This window comes from Malania oleifera, chromosome 11, assembly GCF_029873635.1.
Source record: "Malania oleifera isolate guangnan ecotype guangnan chromosome 11, ASM2987363v1, whole genome shotgun sequence".
NCBI lineage: Eukaryota > Viridiplantae > Streptophyta > Magnoliopsida > Santalales > Ximeniaceae > Malania > Malania oleifera.
This window is the reverse complement of record NC_080427.1, coordinates 41471767-41490780: the sequence shown is the minus strand read 5'-3', so window position 1 is coordinate 41490780 and position 19014 is coordinate 41471767.

Genomic DNA, 19014 nt, shown 5'->3' with positions numbered 1-19014 from the left:
TCATTCTAAAATCATAATTCCCGTACAACAGCAGTATTCTCCCAAATATGCATTTAATCCATAATATTCAAATATCGTACATATTTTTCGAAAAATCAATTTGCTCATATATAATAGTAATTTGCGTGAAAAAGAATTGCTTTAGTTTATTCCCTTACATGACTACTGAGAAAAGCCCCTATAAACTCTGGTTTCACACCCGTAGGATTTCCTACTAAATACCCTGAAAATTAAAACTCTCAGTACTTAACTTCAGTATTTTCACGTGTATACCATTTCCAATAACTACCGTAAGACCAAATTTGGCTTAAAAAGCCTTACCTCAACTCAGGGATGATTTTCAACTCAGCTCCACTGATGATCCGCTCCAGTAGATATGGATAGAACTTCTCCAGGAGCGTCGTGGTGGCTTCAGATCATCGATCCGGCAAGCGATGAAGCCGGAATCGAAGATAGAAAAGAGAGAAACCGTAGGGGGAGAGAGAGTGTGAGATTTTTCTTTAATTTTGAAGTTTAATCCGGGTTTTTGATATTTATAGGACTGGATTCGTCGATAAGCCACGTCATCTCATCGACGAGTCCTTTAATAATTTCGTTGACGAAACCCACTCCTCGTCGACGAAATTTAGACTGCCCAAAACCTCTCTCGGTATTTCCTTGTCGACAAATCTTGCCTTCGTCAACGAGGTGCTCTTATACCCTCGTCGACGAATCCCTTGTGTTTATCGATGAGGTTCTGATAATTTCCCTCGGTTATTCCTTCCAAAGTGCAATGTCGTCGACGAACGCTTTGTCGACTTCCTCCTTCTGTTACTGTTTCCATTTCCCTTCCTCTTTATTATTTAAATCTCATTATTATTCGAGTTGTCACAATTATAGTTTAGAGTAAGTGTGTAACGACCCCGACCTGTCGTGTGGGCCCGGAGTGCTACTTTAGTGACGTCAGTGTACCTGATACCTTATTCATCAAATATAAAACACACATACAACAACGGAAATAAAATATAAAATCCTCAAATTACATTACCAGAGCTCTAACTATCTTTATACACAAATATATCCATTTTCACATAATTACATCTCATAAAACTAAACAAAAATAAAATCTCTATCTACACACTACCTACATAAAATTTACACTACTAGCCCGGCTCTTCTACCCTACTAGATCCGATCTCTAGGATTCCCTGAAAAGATAGTTTGTAAAGTAGGGGTGAGGCACAATTCAGTAAGGGAAATACTAAGTTAATGTTAGTGTGTGGCCAATATGCATTTAATGTACAAAAAAAAATCAGTTCACTAAATAGATAAACACATTTATGAAAACATTATTAATTTACACTCACACACACAATTTGTAACGACCTGCTATTTAACTGGGTTTTTATTTTTATTTTTTTACACTATGATATTTAACATGCTCTGATACCATACTGGATTGAACTCAATCATTAACCTAAGCAGGAAGAAGTGGAAATCAAATAAACATATCCATACATAATTATATACAATACCAGAGAGCCAAGAGGTTTCCCAAAATGCACATATTTAACTGTTTCCCCAATATCTTCAACCAGTGAGGGCTATACAAAAATACTCTCAAAAATATACTCACTCTCTCTAACAGGGCAGTACTGTGACCTCTCTATCTGCGAGCCTGGTCCGCTCACCCAACTAGCCCACCTAAAAAAAGTAATTCAACACTAGGATGAGCCAAAGCTCAGTAAGACGAAATATGTTATTACTAGTATGTGGCAAATGAGCTACAATATTATGCAAATTTGTTTTCATATAATCGTGTATCACTGAATCTGTAAAGCACAATACTAGAAATATAGTCTTCATCTTTTTCTGTTTGCTTAACATTTTTGTACTTTAGGTTTCTATTCAAAATGCTGCTAATATATGTATATATTTTCTGTTCTATAAAGCTGTATAAATATAGTAATAACTGTAAACTTTCCTGTGGATAACTGTGTGTCATGATTTAACCCCTCATGACAGGGTTGTGCGGCCCGTAGGCAGGATTTACCCCGGCTGGCCAAATAGGAATAAATCACTATACTCCATTGTCTAATCAGCCCTCCTCAACCCATATCTGATGGGGAGTCTGTCCACTCGTGGGCTCTATGCGATCAACCTTTATACCACGTATTATTTGAATAGGTGGTTGCACTCTATAAACTGTATGTAACTACGGTACCGTGCTTTGTAAACTATATGGTCCAACAGGGTATGATATTACATAATACACTTCTATATACAACTATTTGTTTTACCATGATTCTATAATAACTGTATAAACCATGATGCTGTGGAAAACTGTATCTATATCAACTGTGTTTCTGTAATTAACTATGAATCTGTATGTCATGGTACTGCAAAATTGTATAATCATGGTATTTCTGTAATTGCTGTAAAATACATTCACTGTCTATATATTCTGTAAAACACATCTCTGAAAATACTGTAAAGCATGTTTCTATACTATATCTATATTCTCAAGCCACATAGGAATTTTAAAACATATTAATCATATTTGATAAACTGTATAAATCTATGTTGTAAACAATACTTTGGTGAAACATTTATAATTTCATACTGAAAACATATTCATATAACCTAGCATAGCATATTTCATATACTTGTTTCCTGCAAAAAAAATCCCCTACTATAACGGGTCCAACACCCGCAAGGTTCTCCACTAAACACCCTAAAAATAACGTTTGCCTGAACAAAATATCAGTATTTCTTTGCCTACATCCTTTCCTATAACTGTTAGAATGCCAAAAATGGACTAAAAGGCTTTACCTTGAATTTGGGATGAAATCCAACTTCGTTTCACCAACGATCTGCTCCTGCAGACTTGCAAAGAACTTTGCTCGGAGCATCTTGGTGGCTTCGGATCGTCGATCCGGAGACTGGCGGGGCCAAAATCTAAGAGAGAAGGGAGAGAGACCGTAGGATAGAGAGAGGAAGAGAGAAAAGCCTAAAAATGTGATAAAAATCTAATTTTTCACTACTTATAGGGAAAGATTTGTCGACGAGACACGTCACCTCGTCGATGAGTTCTTTAGTAAATTCATCGACAAACCCTACCCTTCGTTGACGAAATTCAAAGTAGCCCAAATCCGTCTCTTGGTATTTTCTCATCAACAAAACGGGACCTCGTCGACGAGATCCTGAAGACATTCGTCGACGAATCCCTGTAGTCGTCAACGAATCCTGGAAATTCTTGAAATTATATTCTCCAAAACGTAATATCGTCGACGAAGTCTACTGCCTCCTTCTGTTACTGATTCCATTTCTCTCTCTCTTCATTATTTGAATATCATTATTTTTCGGGTCGTTACACAATTAGCCGAGGATAGGGAAGATTACCCGCCCATGCAAATAATTTTCCTCTACTCTAATACCATTACTGCTACTAGGGCACTCGCCTTTCTCAGCAAGCCCTCGAAATGATCTTATTAATTATTTGTATTCACATAAATTAACAGATATACATATAAGACACTATATGACAAACACGTCATTTACTTCCCCCATGGCATGGGTTGTGTGGCCCGAAGGTTGGACTAAGCCTGGGTGATCAGCCCAAACAAAGTAAAAAAAAAAACATCCTATGCAAACACATCTGCAAGCATCCATAGCAAAGTTGCAAGTCTGACACCCTTACTTCAACCTCACGCAGGCAGTCGGCTGGACCCCCTACACTTCTATCCAGAACAGTGTAGGTGCACATGGTTTAATTAGCAATGGTACCGTGCTCACAATACACTGGTCCCCACGGTTCCTAAAGCATATTATGTAATTTAGATAATAAAAATCACCATTTAAAACATCAATTCACATATATTTCCTGTTATTTCAAAAACCTGGCCCCTGACCACAAAATATAATCCGGCATATAGCCATCAATTAAAACTCAGCCTTCGGCCATCAAATAATAATCCTAGCCCTTGGCCAATCAAACAATACCCAACCACTGGCCGTTAGTTCAAACTCCTGCATTTCATAAACAGCTCCAGTATTTTCACAAACATTTCCAGTATTTCTAAGACAATTAAGTATTTCACAAACAATTCAGTATTTCAAAATCCAAAATCTAGATATACAATAATCCATATAAATTAAATCATCTGCCACACGATTTTTCACATTTTAATATATCCATATAAACAAACAAACGTTCCACCATTCATTTTATTCGAAAATACCATACCATATATCCTAAGTATGTAAAATTCATTTCGAACAGTTGGTTTTCAAAATAACCTTTAAATTCCCAAATGAATAAATAAATAAATAAATTTATATAAACATAACAATTAAATTGATTCAAATTTCATAAAATTATTGACTTAACTTAATCCCCTTAATTGATTCATGAAAAAAAAACCCACTAACACCTCGGCCTACGCCCCATGGCGTTCAAAATCCTTGAAACCCTGAAATTCAAATTTCACTACATTACTCATCACAATTCCTAGAGTAACTCTCCCTAAAATTATCCTAGGCTCCGAATACCCTAAATAGCCTAATAAAGCCTAAATTATTAAACTTACCCCCGATTTAGGATTGGTACCCCGGAACAACAATTCGAAAACCTGCTCTAGTTAGATTGTAGAGAATCTCCTTAAAATCTCCTGGCAATTTTCGATCGTTAATTTGGCTTATAGTTTCAGAGAAATTGAGGTAAGTTTGAGAATTTGCCTTATCCCAGGAGATATGCCTACGTTACTCCCACGACAGATTCGCTCCGGTAGAAGTTTCGATGGCAATGAACAGAGCCCAACAGTATTTTCAGAATTCTGATTGGCCGAATATCAGAGACGAGAATGAGGAGAGTGGGAGAGAGGAGACGAGGAGTGAACGGAGTGGGAGAGGTGGCGTGTCTGAGATTTCAATCTTAGTGTGATCTCAATCTTGAGATTTTTATATATTTTATATATATTATTATAATATTATATTATTGTTATATTATATTATTTAATTAATACAAATTATTATTTAAATTAAAAAATAATTAAATTAATTTTTTTAAAAATTTTTTACATTTCCATGCATACAATTTTTTGGGTCATTACATTCTCCCCTCCTTACAAAAATTTCATCCTCGAAATTTGTTAACTATTACTAATCACATTCTTAACTCACTATCCCTATTTACAGAAGAATCGGTAGCCACCCACATAGCGGCCTCATCCCACGTTTATTAACTACCCTCACTTATGGCAGAGGAATATCGCGGTTACAATACTGCCTTTGGAAAATTACAATAATCATAACAAAGTTTCCCAAAGACTATCCGTAATTAAAACTATGAACAACTAACCATAACACCTACTCTAATCCCTCGATATACAATCATACCCTTACCCGTCTGGCACTAGCCCTCGCTAAACAGTTGTGGGTACTTTTGGCGTATTTCTATTTCTAACTCCCAATAGGCCTTATCAACTGCATGATTTTGCCACAACACTTTCACTAACGGTATATCCTTAGCATGCAGCTCCTGTATTTTCAGATTCAGAATCTGAACTGGCACCTCCTCGTATACAAGAGTATCCCCGATCTCAAACGATTCATAACTGATCACATGTGAGGGGTCTAGAACGTACCTCCTCAACATGGACACATGGAACACGTCGTATATCCTGGATAGCGTTGGGGGTAATGCTATTCTGTACGCTGCCGAACCAATCCTCTCTAGAATCTCGAATGGCTTAATGTATCTAGGGTTCATCTTGCCCTTCTTTCCATACCTCATCACCCCCTTCATCGGAGCAATCCTCAAGTATATCATATCACCTACTTCGAATTCTAGCTCTCGTCGGCCAGTATTCGCATAACTCTTCTGCAGACTCTGGGCTGCCTTAATCCTTTCCTTAATAAGTTTGATCTTTGCAGAGGCCTACTGAACAAGTTCTAGTCCCAAAATTTGCCGCTCGCCTACTTCATCCCAATACAACGGAGATCGGAACCGATGACCATACAAGCCCTCATATGGTGCCATTCTGATGCTGGCCTGGTGACTGTTATTATATGCAAACTTAACTAGTGGCAGAAATCATATCCAACTGCCCCCAAAATCTAACACACATGCCCGTAGCATATCCTTAAGAATCTGAATGGTTCGTTCAGACTGTCCATCCATTTGAGGGTGAAATGCAGTACTAAAAGTGAGTTGAGAACCCAATGCTCCCTACAAACTCTTCCAGAAACGGGAAGTGAGCCGCAAATTTTGATATGAAACGATGGACACGGGCACGCCATGTATTCTGACTATCTCCTGAACATAGAGTTCTGCCAGCTTATCCATGGAATAACTAGTTCTAACTGGAATGAAATGGGCAATCTTCGTCAATCTATCAACCACTACCCATATGGCATTCTGTCCATGCAACGCTGAAGGCAATCCCGATACAAAGTCCATCGAGATATGCTCCCACTTCCACGTAAGGATGTTAAGTGGTTGAAGTGGTCCCACTGTCCTTTGGTGTTCTGCCTTCACCTGCTGACATATCAAGCACTAACCCACAAATTTAGCTATTTCCTTCTTTATGTTACTCCACTAAAATTTTTCATGCAAGTCTCCATACATCTTCGTGCTACCCGGGTTAACAGTATAGAGAGAGCGGTGAGCTTCCCCCAAAATCGTCCTCTTTATCTCTGCATCATCTGACATACACAATCAAGTATGAAATCTGAGAACTCCATCTTCAGCAACATTAAAGTCTGTGTGCTGCTTATCTTGTATCTTTTTTACTATCTCCATAAACTCTGCATCTTTCAACTGAGCTATTCTGATTCTCTCTTATAAAGTTAGTTGAACCACCATACTAGAAATGAATACCTGATGATTCCTTTCAACCAATTCTACACCCAACCTCTCCAGGTCCATCACAATTTGGTGCGAAGCCATAACTATAACGACCCAGAAAAATAATGATATTTAAATGTTAAAAAAGAGTAAAAGGGAAGCAAAAACAGAAGAAGCTCATAGTTGCACACAGGGCTTCGTCGACGAACACAGGGAGTTCGTCAACGAGGGCATAAAGGATTTCGTCGATGAACACAAGGCTTCATTGAAGAGAAAGTACCGAAAGGATTTCTGAGGGTAGCCTGAATTTCGTCGACAAACACAGGGCTTCGTCGACGAATTTAATGAAGGACTCGTCAATGAGGTGACGTGTCTCGTTGACGAATCTGGCAGTATAAATATTTGAAAATCAGGATTTTTATCTATTTACCAGCGCCCCTCTCTCTCTCCTCTCTCTCTCTACTAATCCTCTCCCTTCTCTCTTCGATTTCGGCCCCACCAGTCATCGGATCGACGATCCGAAGCTACCACGACGCTCCTAGCGAAATTCTCTACAATCTGCTGAAGTGGATCGTCAGGAAAACGAAGTTGAATTTCATCCCAAATTCAGGGTAAGGTCTTTTATCCAGATTTTGGCCTTATGGCAGTTATAGGAAATGATGTAAGCGGAAAAATACTAATATTTTGTTCTGAGATATTGTGTTTTTAGGATGTTGAATTAGGAATCCTGTGGGTATAGAGTCAGCATTATATAGGGGTTTTTCAAAGTTAAGGTAAGGGAAATATGTTATGCTAGGAGTTTTAATAAAGTTAACAGCGATTTTATAGATGTATATTTATGCCAGTTTATTATACAAGTTTTATCAAATATGAGCTTAAATGATTGTGTGGCCTAAGTGATTTTCATGAGATGAAGTAATCTATATAGCTAGTGATTTTCATGAGATGAAGTAATCTATATAGCTTTTATGATATATATCATACTATACGGAATGCATGGAAGTAGACTGTATGTACAGTTTATATGGTTCTTCTCAAAATGTGAAATTATATAGAATATACAGGTGTAGATATAGATATATATTCACAGAGACTTTACAGAGAGATTTACATGCATATATAGTATTCTTATGAACAATTTCATGAAACAGATAGATACATATATATGTATACACACATATAGTTTTATTCAGATTAGTATTCATATTACAGCTTTATACAGAACAGTACACACAGAGTTTTAGCATGCCATGTTCCTATTACCATAACATACAGAGTATACAAACAGAGTATATAGGCAGAATATACGGACAGAAATACAAAGGTAGCATCAAGATGCTACGGATGCAGTATACAGTTTTGCAATATATATACAGTACATAAAGATAGCATTATGGTAATTTTGGAACATGGCGAAAACAGTAAAAGAATATATATATATATATAAGTATATAGTATCAGATTCTTGTGGAAAAATTTTAGACAGACACAGTACAGAGACAGTTTACACAGCACAGTATCGTTGCTATATTCAGATAGAGTGCAACCACACATCTCAGATAGTGTGTGGGTACCATCTAACTGTGCTCGAAGAGGTTGCAGCTCCCCAGTACGTTGGGTAGAGGGGGCCAGTTAGACGAGGTAGCAGCCAGTTCCACGCCTAGGAGAGGATGCAGTTTGGCCGGGCTGAGGTAGTGTAGAGTATATTGACTTATCTGGAGGGCTGACCAGATAGAGTCCCGCCTATGGGCCGCACAACCCTGTCATGAGGGGTCAAATCATGACTTACAGAGTCCCAGGGAATAAGTACAGTTATATGTATATATACAGTTTTACCGTATATGATGAGTATAGTATGATATTATCAATATGAAAAGTATAAAATACAGACAATACAGTACACTTTAAATTGAGAAAGAAAGATATGTTTTTACAGATTATTTATTGCATTACGGTTTAGTTGCTATTTTTATGTATTCTTAACTTAGTTGTCACACACTAGTAATAGCATATTTCTACTTACTGAGCGTCGACTCACCCTATTACTCTAACATTTTTCAGGTGAACCAGATAGGCGAGTAGATCAGACTCGCAGATAAAGAGAGTGTTTGGTCGCCCTGGTTTAGGGTGAGTTTTTGACAGAATTGGGTATATTTTTGAGTAGATGATGATAGAAGGGCATTTTGTATGACTATAGTCTGTATATTCTATGGTATTGTATATTAAACATGTGAATGGTTGTATGATATATGTTTTCGCTGCTTAGGGATGGATGTGAATTCACAGATGTATATATATAAAAAATAAAATAAAATGCTATGAATTTTGAGGTCGTTATAATAACTGTTGAGGCTGAAGTACCCCCAGAAATTCTGGCTCAATGTATCGGCTACCACATTCGCCTTTCCTGCAGGACCTGAAACAAGACTTGTATATTGGGGTGAGACACGTCTCAGTAAGGTGGATGTAAGAACCCCAACCGTGATAGGTGAGTTTAAATATTAAGAGAGGGGCAAAATGGGTAATTTAACAGGCTTCTTTGACGAAGCCAGAGTTCGTCGACGAAGGCCATGCATTTCTCATCGACGAAATTCAGAGGCTCGTCAATGAGGAGAAGCCGAGAAGTTTCAAGAATCAGGAATATCAAGATTCATTGATGAATTCTCTGCCTCGTCAACGAGAAGACTATAGGGCCTCATCGACGAAGGCACCATTTCGTCGACGAGTTGGACCGGGTCAAGGGCCTATAAATAGAAATTTCCTTTACTTCTTCATTAAGAAACTTCAAATATCTCTCCCTCTCTCTCTAGAACTCTCTCTACACACACACTCTCTCTCTCTCTCTCTAGATTTCTTCGCTGATCGTTGCTAGAATAGGAAATCTGAAGTTACCACGAGGATCGTGGAAGGATTCTCTACAAGTTCTACAAATTGGAATCCCGTTTTGGAGTTTCAAGTTTTCGGCATAAAATCGAGGTAAGGCTCGATTTTCATTTTTGATCCGGTAGTTTTGTAGAGAATGGTCTTATGAGTATATTTTGTATTGTGCTTTGTAGGTTTTGGAACTCGGTTTGCTGTTTACCTTAGAGTTCGAGATTGGCTATTCGGGGAAAAGGTAAGGGGAATATTGTTTATATCGATTATTTTTTAAATCAGACTTGATGGAACTGTGGTTCACGGTCTTGTGTGTGTTTTGGCTACTCATTTGGGGGGATCTAACAGGGAAAACTATGAGTTTTTCATTATTACAGTTTTGGGAAAAGGGGGCGACGGGCGGTATCCCTAGTTTTGTTCAAAACTGTGTGTATATGGTGATTTATACTGTGTTATTGGGATGAACATGCATTGACTTGTTTAAACTGTATTTTTTTTAGAAAATCATGATTTAGATTACCAAATGGGTGTGGTTTGTTTGGTTATATGAGCATGCATATGTTGTATCTTGGTGAAATAAGAACGGGGTTTCGAATTGTTCCAGGTTTGAAAATCTGGCTTTTGCCGAAGAGTGCGCAATACCACTAGATTGGTCGGCTTTCGAGCTAAGGGTGTGCGAACACCATATTTGCACCAGTTCAATGTTGATGCTATGCCAGGTTACCGGGGGCACCAGCGTTTGCCGAAGGGTGTGAAATGTCACCAGACTGCCAGCGTTGGCCGAAGGGTGTGAAATATCACCAGATCACCGGTTTTTATTGAAGGATGTGAAATGCCACCAGACAGTCCGGCTTCGAGCCGAAGGCTGTGACGACACCAGATTGTATTGCTTATTTTTTGAAAATACTGGAACTGGTTTTGATTGTTTTGACTATTGAACTATACATGTTAGTATGTCATGATACACTTATATGCCACACACCGATATAACTTGTGTTCTTCCTTACTGAGAGGTGTCTCACCCCTGCTGTACGTACATTTTTACAGGTCCTTCGAGTAATCGGAAGTAGCTTCCTGGTGTAGGGAGCGTAGTGGCCGGTGTGCTGCGTTTAGCGCTGGGTAAGTGCTAGGACTGTATTTTGGTGGGTTGCCATTTTGAGATGTTTTGGGCACCCATTTGTACGTTTTGATAGAGCCTTGTGTCAGCTCTTGTATGGACTCTAGTATGGTACTGCATATGTGTATATAGATTGACCTTTTTTGTTGCGTATATGATTGTGTTTGGATATGTTTGGGGTGCCTGGGAACCCCATGGGGTTGGACCCTCATCCTTTGTACTATATCTGTGGATTATTTGTATGATACAGGGACAGGTTAGGTTACATTTTCACCCCTGGGTCCCATTTTAGGGTTCGGGGTGTGACAACTTGGTGTCAGAGCTAACCAGGTTACTAGATCTTATAGACTTGGTTAGACTTAGCTGTGAGTACATACTAGAGTATAGGATGTGGATACGGGTAGAGTTGGTTGAGGATTGTTCGGTTGCTAGATAGGGATTTGTCAACGGTATTTCGTGTTTTTCCTGGGATGACGATTCTAGTAAAAGTAGGGCAAATCATTGATGACTTTCGTGTCGGTGTCATAGGACAGACCTAGAGCTGGCAGGGAGTAGTTGACACGATTAGTGTAGATCATTGTGTTAACTGTATGTGTTGTAGGGATACTGATAGATTCCTATTATGCAGCAGAATGGAGCCCAAGGATAATAACCTAGGAAATGGCTCCGAGGAGACTGCGAGTGATGAGTCTCCTTCTGTGACTCGAGGTTTGACGAGGCAGGTATTACGGGAGATCGGGCGAAGTGTGAGGAGCGCTCTCCTGATGCTGCGGGGTGCACCATTGAGAGGTTCACAAGCATGCATCTTTTGACGTTCTTTGGAGGACCTGACCCAATGACAATAGAGGACTGGATGGAGAAAAGTGAGAGGATTCTGGGAGTCCTGCATTGCACGGATAGGCAGCGAGTCCTCTATGCTACTTTCTAGCTATCTAAGGAGGCGGGTCGATGGTGGACTGCGGTGAGTTTGCTGGAGAAGCAAAGAGTCAGTTTAGAGGAGATGACGTGGATCCGTTTCAAGGAGGTGTTCTTTGATAGATACTTTTCGGCTACAGTACGTAATGCGAAGGCAGATGAGTTTTTCGCTCTGACTCAAGGGAGTTTGACAGTGTAGGGATATGCGGCTCGGTATGTAAAGCTGTCCCGGTTTGCACCGTGTTTGATCTCAAGCGAGTACGAGAAGACTCAGAGGTTCGAGAAGGGTTTGAGGAAGGATATCAGCAGATTAGTGGGTATGCTTCAGATCCGCGAGTTCTCGGTGTTGGTGGATAAGGCCACGGTGATTGAGACCGATATCTGAGAGGACGAGGTGGATCAGGAATCGAGGAAGAGGACAGTACCTTCTGGTTCTTAGGAAGGATCTCGTCAGGGATCGTGGAAGAAGAGGAACAAGGGCTTGGGTTATCGCCAAAATACCGAGCGCCAGGATTCTCAGGGGAGCCAGACTCATGGATGTTGTGCCAGATGCCACAAATGGAATGAGGGTGAGTGCCAGTCATTTGAGGGTAACTGTTATAACTGTGGCTAGTCATGTAGTGACTCGAAGAATAATAGTATTTAAATAATAATGAGGGAGAGAAATGGAAACAGAAACAGAAGGAGGCAGTAGGCTTAGCGTTCGTCGACAACATTGTATTTTAGAGGTAATAACAATTTCAAGAATTTCCAGGCTTCATTGACGAAGGTCTTCAGGATCTCATCGACGAAGGTATTCAGGATCTCGTCGACGAGGTCCCATTTCATTGACAAGAAAATACTGAGCGAAGGATTTTGGGCTACCTTGAATTTCGTCGACGAAAGGTGAGGTTCGTCGATGAATTTACTTAAGGAATCGTCGACGAGGTGATGTGTCTCGTCGACGAATCTGGCCCTATAAATAGTGCAAACTCGGATTTTTTAACAAATTTCAGTGCTCTCTCTCTCTCTCTCCTTTCTCTCTTCTATGGTCCCTCTCCCTTCTCTCTTCGATTTCGGCCTCGTTAGTAGCCGGATCGACCATCCGAAGCCACCACGACGCTCCTGGTGAAGTTCTCTGCAAGTCTGCTGGAGCGGATCGTTGGTGAAACGAAGTTGGATTTCATCCCAAATTCAGGGTTAGACCTTTTAGTCCAATTTTGGCCTTCTGACAGTTATAGGAAGTGATGTAAGTGAAGAAATACTAATATTCTGTTCTGAAAAATGTTGTTTTCAGGGTGCTATGTAGGAGGCCCTACGGGTGTTAGGCTTGTATACCAGTAGTCAGGTAAAGGAAATATGCTATGCTAGGTAATTTTAAAATATTATACAGTTTATTAAATTATGAAAATTATGTATTAAAGTATGGTGTGACTTGAGAATTTGAATATAGTACGGAGATATATTTTACGAATTTTAGTACCATGATTTTACGAATTTCAGTAGTATGATTTTACGAATGCTAGTATCATGATTATACGAATCTCAGTACCATGATTGTACGAATTTCAACACTATGATTATGCAGTTATCAGCGTTATGATTATATAGTTCTCAGGACTATGACATATGGATTACAGTTACAGTTTATTCAGTATCATGGTTATTACGATTATTTCAAAATCATGGTAAAACAGATAGTTGTATATAGAGATATATTATATAGTATCAGACCTATTGGACCATACAGTTACAAAGCACGGTATTGTTGCTACAATTATTATGTTATGTTATGAGTGCAACCACCTATTTAGATAATACGTGGTAGTAGGTCGATCACCTAGGCCCTTGACGTGGACAGGCTCCCCATCAGATATGGGTTGAGGTGGACAGATTAGACCGATGGAGTATAGTGATATACCTTGGTCAGCTAGCCAGTGTAGATCCCACCTACGGGCCACACAACCCTGTCATGAGGGGTTAAATCATGACACACAGTTATCCACAAGGAAAGTTTTCAGTTACTATTACATATATATAGATTTACAGAAACAGGGAACATATTTATGTACACTAGAAGTATTTTGAATAGTACCCTACAATACTGTTATGTTAAGCAACATGGAAAGGGTGGTGGATTTTATCATTTGTACTGTATTTACATATTCAGTTATACATGATTATAAGAAAACATATTTTTATAATATTGTAGCTCATTTGCCACACACTAGTAAAAGCATATTTCGTCTTACTGAGCGTTGACTCATCCCAGTGTTGAATCATTTTTTAGGTGATCCAGGTAGGCGAGCAGACCAAGCTCGCAGATAGAGGGGCTTCAGTACTGCCTTGTTAGTAGATAGTGAGTATGTTTGTGGAGGATTTTTGTATATCCCAACATAGTTGAGGGTATTTTTGGAAATAGATATATGTGTATATTTTGGGAAACATGTTAGTACTCTAGTATTGTATATATATTTACATATGGTTATGTCTATGTGATTTCTTCTTCTCACTGCTTAGGTTGATAATTGGATTTAACTAGTATGGTATTAGAGCATGTTAAATATCATAGTATAAAAAAAAACATGGAAATTAAGCAGGTCGTTACAAGTCAGGTCACATGTTTCGTGATTGTCATGTGCCAAGGCGAGACATGTCTGCATCTAGTGTGAACCAAGGGAGCAATCAGATACCTCGGGGAACCGTTCAGACGAATACAATTCTGGCCAAAGTATATTCTCTTACTCCAGCGGACGCTGAGCATGCAGGTAACGTGGTGACAGGTACCTTATTATTGCTTTCAAATAAAGCTTTTGTTTTATTTGATTCGGGTGCAACCCATTCTTTTGTATCTGTAAATTTTGTGGGATGGTGTGGGGTTGAGACTCGAGACATGAGTGAGGTATTATCTGTTACTACGCTTGTTGGGAGTGTATCACTCTGTAGGAAGATGTTGGTAGACTGCCCAGTGGAAATTCAGGGGAAGCTGCTACCGGCAAATTTTGTGGTATACGACATGTTGGGGTTCGATACCATACAAGGGATGGATTGGTTATTCTCCAATTATGCTGTGATCAACTATCGTAGGAGGGTGGTAGTTTTCGGACCTCCTGGGGAGTAGGGGTATGAATTCGTGGGATCGTGTGTGCGTTCGACGCCACAGATTCTATCGGCTTTGCAGGAAAGGAGGTTACTCTTGGACGGATGTCAGGGGTACCTAACTTGTGTGCAGGAACCGACGCCGGATGAGTTGAGGCTCGAGGACATTCGGGTAGTCAGCGAGTTCCCGGATGTGTTTCCAGATGAATTACCCGGTTTACCTCCAGATCGTGAGGTGGAGTTTGTGATAGAGTTACTGCCTGGTAAGGCACCGATCTCTAAAGCTCCGTACTTGATAGCTCCAACAGAATTTCGGGAGTTGAAGGAGCAGTTGCAGGAATTACTGGACAAGGGATTCATTCGACCTAGTGTTTCGCCCTAGGGAGTTCCAGTATTGTTTGTGAAGAAGAAGGACGGGTCGTTGCGATATGCATTATTACCGTGAGATTAACAAGGGAACTATGAAGAATCGGTATCCTTTACCTCGTATAGTTGATCTCTTTGACCAATTGCAGGGGACGCGAGTCTTTTCGAAGAACTATTTGCAGTCAGGATATCATCAGGTGAGGGTTAGAGCGGATGATGTAGCGAAGACTGCTTTCCGAACCAGATATGGCCACTATGAGTTCTTGGTCATGCCTTTTGGGTTAATAAATGCTCCGGCGGTGTTCATGGATTTGATGAACAAGGTTTTCCATGAGTACCAGGACTGATTTGTGGTGGTGTTCATTGATGACATTCTGGTATACTCGAGGAGTACGGAAGAGCATGAGGATCATTTGAGGTGTTACAAATTCTGCGGGAGAAGAAGTTGTATGCTAAGCTGAAGAAATGTGAATTTTGGTTGAGTTAGATTGCGTTCTTAGGCTATGTGGTTACTAGGGATGGTATATCAGTTGATCCTAACAAGATCGAAGCTGTGGTCAACTGGGTGAGGCCAAAGAATATGCAGGAGGTTCAGAATTTTCTGGGATTGGCGGGTTACTATCGTTTGTTCGTAGAGGGTTTCTCTAAACTATCTGAACCTCTGACACGATTGAGTAGGAAAGGAGTACAGTTTAAGTGGATCAGTGATTGCAAGCAGTGCTTTCAGGAATTGAAGCACCGATTGGTTACTACTCTAGTGTTAACCATTCATTCGGGGGATGGTGGGTTTGTGATTTATAGCGACGCGTCTCTAAAAGGTTTGGGATGTGTGCTTATGCAACAGGGTAAGGTGGTAGCTTATGCTTCTCGACAACTTAAGGAGTATGAGAAGAACTACCCTACGCACGATTTGGAGTTGACTACTGTTGTGTATGCACTGAAGATCTGGCGACACTATTTGTATGGTGTGCAGTGTGAGATCTTCACAGACCATAAGAGTCTCAGGTATTTCTTCACACAGAAAGATTTGAACATGAGACAGAGGCGGTGGCTAGAGTTGATTAAGGACTACGATTGCACAATCAGTTATCACCCGGGGAAGGCTAATGTGGTGGCTGATGCGTTGAGTCGGAAGTCAGGACCTGCAGTTGTATCTATGGTTGTAGCTCAACATTATATTAGACGAGATCTGGAAAGCCTTGGCATGGAGTTAGTGACTGGTGATCATCAGGCCTTCTTTGCTAGTTTGGTGGTCCAACCGACTTTATTTGAGCATATAAAGGCCACACAAGCTAGTGATGCAGAGTTGACAGAGGTTAAAGAAAAGGTACAGCAGGGACTAGCTATGGAGTTTAACATCTCTGATGGAGGTGTGCGAGGTGTGCTAAGGTTTGGGACCAGGATATATGTTCCGAACGACGATGAGATTAGAAGGACGATCCTAGAGGAGGCGTATTGTTCTATGTATACGGTACATCTTGGTTGTACAAAGATGTATTGGGACTTGTGCAAGACCTTTTGGTGGTCTAGTATGAAGAGGCAGATTGCTCAGTTTGTGGAGCAGTGTCTAACGTATCAGCAGGTGAAAGGTGAACATCAGAGGCTGGTGGGGCCGTTGCAGCCTTTGCCTATTTCGGTGTTGAAATGGGAGCATATTTCCATGGATTTTTTGACTGGTTTGCCACCAGTACTTCACAAGCAGAATGTTATTTGGGTGATCGTGGATAGATTGACAAAATCTACTCATTTCGTACTGATGAAAGTTAGCTATCCTTTAAGTAGGCTGGCGGAGTTGTATGTGCATGAGGTTGTGAGAATGCATGGGATACCGGTGTCCATTATATCATATCGAGATCTGAGGTTTACTTCTCGATTCTGGATGAGCATGCACAAGGCATTGGGGACGAAGCTTACTTTCAGTACAGCGTTCCACCCCCAGATTGATGGACAGTCGGAGAGGGCGATACAGATCTTGGAGGATATGTTACGAGCTTGTGTATTAGACTTCGGTGGTAGTTGGATTCAGTTTTTGCCACTAATGGAGTTTGCCTATAACAATAGCTTCCAGGCCAGTATAGGGATGGCACCATTCGAGGCTTTGTATGGTCGAAGGTGTCGATCTCCTTTGTATTGGGATGAGGTCGGTGAACGTCAGGTTTTAGGACGTGAACTGGTGCAGCAGGTGTCTGAGAAGGTGGGTTTGATTCGGGAGAGTAAATCAGCTCAGAGTCGGCAGAAGAGTTACGTAAATGTTCGCCGCTATGAGTTAGAGTTAGAAGTGGGGGGTTAAGGTATTTTTGCGTATCGCTCTGATGAAAGGGGTGATGAGATTTGGGAGGAAGGGCAAGCTGTGCCCGAGGTATATTGGACCATTCGAGGTTCTTGAGCGAGTGGGTCCGGTAGCCTACAGGATTACATTATCTCCAGCACTTTCGAGGGTCCACAATGTGTTAAACGTATCCATGTTAAGGAGGTACTTGTTGGATCCTTCACATGTTATTAGTTATGATGAGTTGGAAATTGGGGATACTTTAGCGTATAAGGAGATACCTGTTCAGGTTCAGGATCGTAAAGTTCAGAAGCTTCGTACCAAAGAGATATCGTTAGTGAAGGTATTGTGGCGGAACCACGAGGTTGAGGAAGCTTCTTGGGAACTGGAAACGAAAATACACCGGAAGTATCCACAGTTGTTTTGAGCACTTGTACATGATCCTACTGTGGGTTGGGATAGGTGGTTAGTCGTCAGGAGTGTGTGTATTGTGAACTCCTAAGACAGTTGTATATGTAACCACGATATTCCTCTGCCATAAGTGAGGGTATGTATATGTGTGTGTATGATGGGACTATGCTATAGTAGTCGCCAGTTTCTTGTTGGTATTTCGTGTATTTGTATTCTATGTATGAGTTGTGAATGAGAGATGACAAATTTCAAGGATGAAATTTTTGTAAGGATGGGAGATTGTAAGAACCCGAACCGTGATAGGTGGGTTTAAATATTAAGAGAGGGGCAAAATGGAAAATTTAACAGGCTTTGTCGACGAAGCCAGAGTTCGTCGACGAAGGCCATGCATTTCTCGTTGATGAAATTCAGAGCTCGTCGACGAGGAGAAGCCGAGAAGTTTCGGGAATCGGGAATGTCAGGATTCGTTGATGAATTCTCTACCTTGTCGACGAGAAAACTATATGGCCTCATCGACGAAGGCACCATTTTGTCGACGAGTTGGACTGGGTCAAGGGCCTATAAATAGAAATTTCCTTTACTTCTTCATTAAGAAACTTCAAATATCTCTCCCTCTCTCTCTCTAGAACTCTCTCTACACTCTCTCTCTATAGATTTCTTCGCCGATTGTTGCTAGAATCGGAAATCTAAAGTTTCCACGAGGATCGTGGAAGGATTCTCTACAAGTTCTAAGGATTGGAATCCCGTTTTGGAGTTTCGGGTTTTCGGCGTAAAATCGAGGTAAGGCTCGGTTTTCATTTTTGATCTGGTAGTTTTATAGAGAATGGTTTTGTGAGTATATTCTATACTGTGCTTTGTAGGTTTTGGAACTCGGTTCGCTGTTTAAGGACCTTAGAGTTTAGGATTGTCTATTCGGGGAAAAGGTAAGGGGAATCTTGTTTATATCGGTTATTTTTGAAATCAGACTCGATGGAACTGTGGTTCACGGTCTTATGTGTGTTTTGGCTACTCATTTAGGGGGATCTAATAGGGAAAATTATGGGTTTTTCATTATTACAATTTTGGGAAAAGGGGGTGACGGGCTGCATCCCTGGTTTTTTTGAAAATCGTGTGTATATGGTGATTTATACTGTGTTATTGGGATGGTCGTGCCTTGAT